Here is a 9,612-nt window from a genome sequence, read left to right as displayed (position 1 = left end):
AATTTTTTTCCTTATCCAAACGAGCTCATTATGTTAACCAAACAAATTCTTTGGGATTAAAAGAAAAAGAAAAGAAAAAGGAAACCAAAGAAATTCTTTAAACCTTGTTTAGCTACAGAAAAAGATGAAAGAAGGCAAATCCTAACGTTTGTTGATTCAAATGATAAAGAGTTTGGTTCTCTTTAAGTAAAGTCTTGATTTCGAGTCTTGTGAATAGAAAAAAATAGACTTGAGAGAGCTTGTCGCCTTATGAGATCTGACTTAGCTTGACTCTTGATTCGAGAATCAATCGACATCTAAAATGATTATCGGATACCGAAAGATAAAAAAAAAAAAAAGCAAAACCCTAATCGCTAGTCGAGAGAAAAAGGTTTATATAAATTTTTGTTTGATAAAAAAAAATTCAAAGGTAAATAAATTATTCAATCTCTCATATCAGGGTAAAATATGTCGTAATTAATACTTATGAGATCCGACTTAGTTCGACTTCGGATTAATCAAAAATTAATCGAAACCCAAAATAATTATCGAACACTGAAAAGTCCAGACAAAAAAAGTAAAACCCTAGTCACTCGCTGGAAAAGAGAGATTTATATAAAAAAAATTTTTGTAAGAAAAAAATTCAAAGATAGATAAACAACTTAATCTCTCAGATCAAGGTAAGATATGTAATATTTAACAATTTAAAATAAGTGATTATAAATCATGTATTTGAAATAACTCTAACAAATAATCTTAGATAAGACTCAAATTTAAAATTTTTTGTAAAAAAAATTAAACTTTAATTAATCGAAACAATTGCGTGAAGTTTATATAAATTTATTTATATGAAGCGAAGCCTTCCCCTTCTCTCACAGCTTTGGAGCCTCGCCAACTTGAACTACTTCCTTCGAACCCAGCCATGAAAAATAAGGCTTCAGCTCAGTCCTTGAATCCCCATCAAAAGTCTCTTCTCCTCCTGTTCATTGCCCACTTTCTTCAACGCAATTCTTTCTCCAAAACCCTCAAAAAGTTTCTCTCCAAAGCCCAACTCCAGGTTTCATCTTTTTTTCATTTTTGTATTCTCAATATGTATATTTGAATGTGATTGCTGATTGATTCTTTGGTATTTGAAAACTGATAGAAAGAATCCATTGTTCTTCTGCCAAATGTAAAAATACCCACTTTTTCAGAACTTCGTTGTAGGCCTGGAGGTTTTTTTTCTTTTTTTTTATTTGTAATGAAGTAATGGCTTATCAGGTTACAATAAACAAACCTACAAGCTCAAAGGTATAAGACATCTATTTCCCAATGTAAGGACATTTTATCTTTGTCCGCTACTCTGTTCATCTTCCTCATGATTCTTAGCCTTAGCTAATATTTCTTGAGAGATTAGACCTTTTATTTGGTGATAATATTTTGACATGTTCCCCCGCCGTTATGAGATTAGCCGGGATTGCAAAATAGGCTGAATGTAAGCTATTGTGTGCTTATGACCATCACATATTATGCTTTAATTGCGAATGCAAGGAATGGCGTTTTATGCAGTATAAACAGCTTCTCTTAAGTTTCTAATATCAGAAAATGTTCATGTGGGAAATGTAACTGTACTTGGGTCTCTGGCTTTAGACTATAGCAGGAAAGTTACTTATTTACAGGGTTTCCTTAAGAGTCACATATAGGATCATTGACTGCAGGGAGTCTATTCCACTCCCCATTAATTTAGAAAAATTTTAAAACTATAATAATTATTTTGGAAAAAAAATTATACATTAGTTTTTCTTACTAAACTATAATACCTAAGACAGATGCGAACGGTTAATAGTTTTTTTATTTGTCCTAAATATCTCAACATCAGTAGGTGATTCTCATCTTTCTTGGAGTATTTGATTTTTTATCTCTGTAAGTTGGGAGCTGGTCATGTATAATGTATCTTTCTTAGTGTCTCTAATTGTGTGGATGCAGTATTTTGTGTTTCTTGAAGCATATAATTTTTTTCATCCCTTAAGATGAGAAGCTTGTTTTCACAATACTGTACCTTCCCTTCCTTTTCTGTCTTCTTACTGCTTGTGTATGTGTTTGTGCCTATCAGTTAATTGTGTTGGGATTTTTCATTCATTCTTCCATACAATATTCCGTTCATTGGCTTGACTTCCTATATCAATTTTCTTTTTCTTGTATTTATGCAGAAAAGTGATTTGACGGTTTCTTCCCTGGATTTGGAACTGCAAGTATCTGGCAATGAGGTAGGATGAGAATTTTTTTATTCTTGATTGTTTTAACTTTTATTAGGTGGGACAATCTCTATCTCCATGTGTGTGTGTGTGTGTGTATGTGAGAGAGAGAGAGAGAGAGAGAGAGAGGTTTAGGGCCTGGCTATTGATGCATGTTATAATAACCTTTGCCTTTACATTTAATGTTTTCACTGCATTTATAATTTAGCATTAAACTTATGCATGTGGTGGCATTGAGATTGCACAGATATAAACATGCAATGATCTGCATGTGAACAGAAAAGTGCATAATGGACTTTCATTTAGCTTTGGTTTCACATGGTTTGTGGTTGCTCTTCTGAAGCATAATAATTGTTAATGCATGTGTCTCTTCAGCGTACCATTTAATTCTTTCAATAAACTTATTTTGGTAAGACAGAGCCACAAGTGACTGATGTGATGCATCTTTTTTAGCATTTTGTCTTTCCTATCCTTAACAGATCTTATTTGGTCATGTTTTTCTTTCTTTTCTTTTTTTTTCTGTTTTTATTCTCATTTTTCAACTTCTATATTTTGCAGTGATCATTCCAGCTCAAATTTAAACATAGAGTGTGAGCAAGGTCTGCTAAACTTACTTAAGAATATTCTATTCTATGATGACATTATTAATACATTTTGGTGTTGATTCTGAAATGTAGAATTGCAGATATGCAGGTGGATGGCAATCCTAATAGTAAAGGATAAGTTGGCATTGCTTCAACTGTTGAAACTGCTGCCAGGAAAAAGAAGAAAAGAGACAATGAGAGTACTACTGATGCTATAGCCGGTCAATCTGAAGTTGATGATAAATCTGCCAACTCTAAGAAGAGTAAAGAGCAAGTTTTCAAGGCAGCAGCAATGGCACCTGCTGCTGATGTTATGGGTGGATTGGATGAGTCTGCCAAGAAAGAGAAGGAGAAAAAGAAGAAAAAAAGCAAGTTGGATTCTGAATCTCATGTTGGCAATGTAGAATGTCATCCTTCAGAATCATTAGTTGGGAAATCTGAAAAAAAATCTAAACATTCTGTATCTACAGAGTGTAATATAGTGTCTAATGCTGGGGTAGAGAATGAAACTACAGATTAGAAGGAAAATAGAAACAAGCTGACTTCTGATTCTTTTGTTGAAAGTGTTGACCAACATGGTTCAGAGGACAAGCCACACACTGCCACTACTTTGAATGATAGTGACATATCATTGGAAGACAAGACATGCAAAACTTAAAAAAAGGAAAAAGAAGGACAATTTTGAAGATATAGAAAAAGGAGAATTAAGTAGAACAGAGTCTAAGGATAATAAAAATAGGATCTTGAAGGAGGATTTAACAATCATAGTTAGTAAAGGTTCAAAGAAAAGGAAAATATTGGATTCTGAACTACATGATTCTCAGCCTGTTGACAAAAATGCTATTGAAGACTCTAAACGAAGAAAGACAAAAAGTTCAGAAGATCAATTCACAAAGTTAAATTCATTAGTGGGAGATGACATACATTTTAGTAAAGAAAATAAAGGAGAAAGTGATGAGGTTGGTGTCAATAATTTTCTAAAGAAGCCTACTAAACAGTTTAACGAGCAGGAAATTGGGAACATTGAGAAAAATGGAAAGAATTCTGAGCAAAAGAGCTTGAAGAACAAGCAAAATGGTTCAGTTCAGGCAAGTTTATGAATATCTTGATTTCTAGAACATTTTAGAAGAATGATGTATTGAAGCCAAATTATGGCCTCAGTTTGCTTGTTTTCTTTCTTTGATTTAAAATAATGCATATCCCATTGACTCTCCTTTATCATGTTGAGTCCAGAATTTTCCTATCTTGCATATGCTAATCTATATGGAATGCAATTTTTTTTAAGAAAACATGCATTTAGCTGTATATTAAACCTCTGCTTCTGGAATCTCATCGGTAATTACAGAGACAGTGATGATACTTTACTAGTTTTCTTTTTCAGTGATACTTTACTAAGTAGGCTTTACAGGCTTATTCCTTGTAGAAAAATTTCAAGGTTCATGAAATATGGCTAGTGCTACAACGCTAAAGAGATTTTGCTCTGAAAAACTTGTGAGGCTATATGTGGGCATTTTGAAATTGTCTTTTACATGTTAAATGTATTGATTTATCTAGCTGAAGCCTCAAGTAACTTTAAGGAACACCGTGTTCCACTCAGGTGTTTCCAGTCTTTTTTTTTTTTTCTTCACACTGCCTGAGTTTTTAGTGTTCAAAATTTTTTGGTAATTTGATGGTTGGATGTGAGATTTTGATGTTGCATTCTTGGTATTGGTGTTTTTTCTTAACCTTATAACATCATAGGATGTGTTGTTTATTTGATGTTATTCCTCTCTCTTACTCCCTCCTCCTTGGGTGTTGTTTGTGAAGATCAGTGGTGTTTAATCTTGAGGGAGAATTGATTTTTGGTTCTTTTGAATGGTTCTTATTCTGGTTATAGTTTTCCTCGGGGGTGTTAAGGAATAAGGATAATTCTTGCAATATTATTTAGTCTTTGATTCATAAGAGTTTTAATATTGAGTGTTGTTTTATTGCAGCCAAAGAAACCATTTCAAAGAGTGAACATTGATGAGGTAGTATTTGTTGATAGCAGGCTTGAAGATAATTCATACTGGGCAAAGGTATAATCTGTCTGTCCCTCTCCTTTTTGTTAATGCTCCATTTATTTTGCTGTTATATGAATATTTTTGTTGCTTGTAAAATTTTTGAAGGATGGTGCTGAAATTGGATATGGTGCAAAAGCACAAGTTCTTGGTCTAGTAAGAGGAAGGTACGTTTGTATATATGTGAAGCCAATGCTAAGATTATATTGTGTGTTCACTTCTTAGGTTGAGTTTATCATGTTCCTTTCTGATTCCAAAGTAAATTAATATTGCTAGTTACCTGGACTCCAGTGTTAGTATGTTACAAGAACAGGCTTGTAATTATTGGTTTGGGGTTGCTAGAGACTTTGATAATCGTCAGAATCTGAACTTTCTCGAGCTTGCATATGATTCTTAGGCTTTATCTTCAAGGCTTAGGCTTTATCTTTTTCTCATTGCCTCTCCCTTTCCTTGTTTTATCTCCATGCTTTAAAATTTTCTAACTATTTCTAAGGTCTAAAATTGGAATCAATGATCCTCTTGATACTCAAATAAGATTGTCTATTTGTTTTAAATCTTACTTTAAATGGCATGTACAAGGATTCGCAAGTAATAACTGAAAGCCAAAAATGATTCTGTGTTGTTGATAGACCTTCAAAACCTGTAAAGCCTATCAAACTGGATTGCTGACTTGATGATTTTCCTGAATCTTAGCGTGAATTAAAATTTCTCATGTATTTGCTCTGCATTTTCCTTGCAAGCTGGCTACATTTCTTATGTAATGCCTTCATAGCAGAAGTTTGAACTCCTGACTAGAATTTTTTGGCATAATAGTTGCAGGGGATACCACTCTGATCTTTTGGATTCCTAACCTAAAGTCTAGCGTTTGATTTAACAAGCTTTGGCCTTAAGTCAAGAATGTAGCTCAATGGAAATGGAAGTGGCTCAGTTTAATGCTGTAAAACAGCTTATTTAAGTGAAGAACTGATGTCTATCATCAATCTATTAGGAGGGATTGATAATTTTCCTTTTCCAAGGACTCTTAATGTGTTAAACTTGAGACTTAAAGTGTTTCTTTTGTTAGTGGTAGTTTGTACTCAAGTTACTGTTTGAAAACTGCATGGGTTCTAGGATAAAAGAGCAAAGGAAAGAACATAAACGGATTACCGTCAACAAGCTTATAGTAATGCTGTAATTGACTTTGCTTTTGATGTGATTGTTTCCTTATTGGCTTAATATACACTCCGTATTCTTGAATTATAAGCTTGATATTTACATTTGCAAGGTCCAAATTAACCTGGATGAAGTGACTTTATTGTGCTCCATGCCCAGTCAAAGTATTAATATTTTGCAGGAAATGAATTTGATTTTTTTTTTTTTCGTTTTTGTTTTTCTGTGATGTGGGGTGAATGGTTTTGCAATATTAAGCTTAAGCAAGATGGTGCCTCAAATGTCTAATGCACTTGCTTTTCATTGTAAACTCAGGGATTTCCGTCATGAGAAGACCAAGAAGAAGCGTGGATCGTACAGAGGAAGACAGATTGATCTGCAGTCGCACTCTATAAAATTCAATTATTCTGATGATGAATAATTGGGTACTTTGGGGTGCATGATGAGCTGTTCCTTTTTGCACATTTCGTGCATTTGAGGAATATGGAATATTAAGTGGAACTCAATGATACTTCTTGCGTTCCTCCGTCGAGTCTTCTGTATTGTTTTGTAACAGTCAGTTGTTTCATGCTTGATGATTTCTAGTCTCTAGTTAATTGAATTATATATTTGTGTAATTTTTTTTTTTTTGGTAGCTCAAAACGTTGATTTAACCTTCTTTTAAACAGTCATGAAGCAAATTGTTGTTTGTTCCATTCACAAAGAGCTGTTTCTTTTCTAGTTCAACTTTGCAATTAAGTGTGATGGAAGATAATACTTCTTAATCGTCCAGAACCGATAAGAATAACCTGTTTCCAATGTTATAACCGATAAGACTGAGATGCTTTTAGCCTATAAGAATTGTAGATTCCCAATTTCCCTTCTGTGTTTGCGTATTTATAATTGTTCGTCTTATAACTTTTTTTTTTTTTTTTTTTAATATTTTTAGTTGTTTGAAATTAATGTCTTTTTTTTTTTCCCTTCAAAATAGTCTTTGAACTTTATCAACAACAACGATAAACTAATTCCATAACCCTGTAGTTAAAAAAAAAATCATATTAAATCATAATTATGAATTTTTTTACATCATTTATTTTTATAAAAAATAATTATTTATTTATTTTTTTAATTTTCATATTATTTTTTATTATTTGTACCTATTTTTTTTGTTATCTTCAAAAGTTTTAGTCTCTCTTAAATTTAGAAACTCATTTATCTTAATTGGTATACAAGGCTTACATTCAGACCTAGTGATTTGAAACATGACACGATCACACAATATGAAAATGATACGAATAAAGTACAAGAACATAAAACAGCTTAAAATTTTAGAAAAATCATAATAGGTTTAATAAAATCAAAAAATTATATTTTATATTTTCGTGTCGATACAAATTGTGATACAATTTTCGTGTAAAACACGCCACAAATATAGTATTTTACACGATATAATAACACGAATTGTCATGTTTACTTACATTTCACATGTCCAAACTATTTCAAATGGCCTTTTCATATTCTCAATTCATATTACTTATAATTTTTCTTGAATCTCTTCATTTCTGATTTTGTCTCTTCTAGTCTTATAATACATTTATTTAAGCGTCCTCATCTTAGTTCCATTAATTTTCTTCTCATGTTGTTTCTTAATAACATAATACTTAGTCTCATATAACAATGCAAATTTTATAATTGTTTCATACTTCGCCTTTAACTTTAAAGGCCCAATTGCATTATATATTGAAACAGCTGAAGAAGCTTTAGAATGTTCCTTTAGATGCTTTAAGTTCATTAATAGAACCTATGTGGGAGAAGGATCAAAGGTCCCAATTCCATGTCTATCTAAAGCTTCCAAGATGGCCCTTGATGAAATGACAAAAAAATAACATCAAGTGTGGACTGACTGATAAAGGACAAAATGATTATGGATGATACTTAAGAAAGATGGTAGATTTGATTTGGGGTATAAGCCTATGCAAAAAGGAAGGATAAAGTTTGTGGAGGAGAAAAGAGAACATAGGTTGGCTCATTTCATAGGGCAAGAAATAGAAATTGAAGGTATGTCTTTTCCTCTATTTTATCAAACCTTTATCTCAATTGGCTATATTTATCCATATATGGCAAAAAAAATGGAGAAAGGGCCTACGCCATCATTGAAAGATATTTTTGGTTAATTTTTGATACAGATTATGAATAAAGAAGATGTGAACGAAGACACAGGATGTCATGGGTGTATCCTACTTCTCTTGGTTAAGAGCTAAAGAATTGGCATGTTGAAGAGTTGCTTATTATTTTTAAATTTCTTCAAAGTAATATGTTGAACTAAATCCAAACAATTTTGTTAAAGAGCATTAAGTGTCTTGTATGCATAAGTGTTTGTTTGTTTCCTTCTTTACATTTGAATAAATGACGAGCATGGCGAATTTGTCACATTTCTTTTGCCTCCTTTATTTCAATTTCTCGCATTGTTGTATATCCATCTATATTTTGTCCATTTCGTTTATTTTCAAGTACTCAAATAATGAATGTAAAGATCATCATTATAATATTTTGATATTTGATTTTAAAAATTTTGTCTATATTGGTGAATTTGATATTGAAAAGAATGTGGAAGACCATGCAATATCATCGAAACTACTGAGACTGATGGAACAAGAGGGAAAACAAACCATGCCTCATTAAGAGATTATAGAAGTCATGAATTTAAGAGATAAAAAGACTAAGAAAGATGTTAAGATTGGTACTTCAATGTCATTATTAATAAAGCAGGAGTTGATAAATTTACTCCATGAATATGTGGATGTATTTGTTTGATCGTATCAAGATATGCCAAGGCTAGATATTAAAATTGCAATGCATAAACTACCTCTAAAGCCTGAATGCAAACCAATTAAATAGAAACTAAAAAGGATGAAATCTGAAACATTGTTGAAGATTAAAAGAAGTAAAGAAGCAATTTGAGACGGAGTTTTAAGAAATGGCAAAGTATCCTGAATGAGTGGTTAATATAATTCCAGTACCGAAGAAAGATAGCAAAGTAAATATGTTTGTTAATTATTAGGATCTGAATAGGACAAGTTCAAAGGACAATTTTTCATTGCCCCATATTAACATCTTAGTGGACAGTACTGCTAGGCACTAATTATTTTCATTCATAGTTAGGTTTTCAAGATACAATCAAATCAAGATGGCATAAAAAGATATGGAGAAGACTACTTTTGTGACATTATGGGGGAACATTCTGCTATAAAGTCATTCCATTTAGTCAAAAAGCCATGGTAACCTTATTCCATGATATAATATACAAAAAAAATAAAAGGTATATGTGAACAACATAATTGTCAAATCACTAGAAGAAGAAAATCACGTGACTGATCTCAAAAAGCTAATTGAAAGACTAAAAAAGTCTAAACTTAAGATCAATCTGGCTAAAAACACTTTCGTCGTAATTTCAAAAAAATTATTGGAATTTATTATTTTGTAAAAGAGGAATTGAAGTGGAGCCACACAAGATATGAGCCATTTAGGAGCTGCCACCTTCGCGTATGTAAAAAATGTTATTTCCTAACTTACTACCAAATGTGACATCATATCCAAATTCTTTGGAAACATGTGCCAGGCGAATGGGAAGAAGATTATCGAATAGCA

At 32.1% G+C, this 9,612-nt stretch overlaps 1 pseudogene across 1 annotated transcript; it reads left to right on the top strand.

Moving 5' to 3' along the window:
- The first annotated feature begins 826 nt into the window (after positions 1-826).
- On the top strand, positions 827-6,705 carry LOC111284355 (uncharacterized; annotated as a pseudogene). The gene is made up of 7 exons (XR_016342578.1): positions 827-1,036; positions 2,169-2,225; positions 2,772-2,812; positions 2,899-3,885; positions 4,771-4,854; positions 4,945-5,003; positions 6,301-6,705. The product of XR_016342578.1 is annotated as an uncharacterized LOC111284355 (transcript).
- Positions 6,706-9,612: the final 2,907 nt, after the last annotated feature.

This window comes from Durio zibethinus, chromosome 6 (assembly GCF_047325235.1).
Source record: "Durio zibethinus cultivar Kanyao isolate XHJ-2024 chromosome 6, ASM4732523v1, whole genome shotgun sequence".
Lineage (NCBI taxonomy): Eukaryota > Viridiplantae > Streptophyta > Magnoliopsida > Malvales > Malvaceae > Durio > Durio zibethinus.
This window is presented reverse-complemented; position numbering and strand designations above follow the sequence as displayed.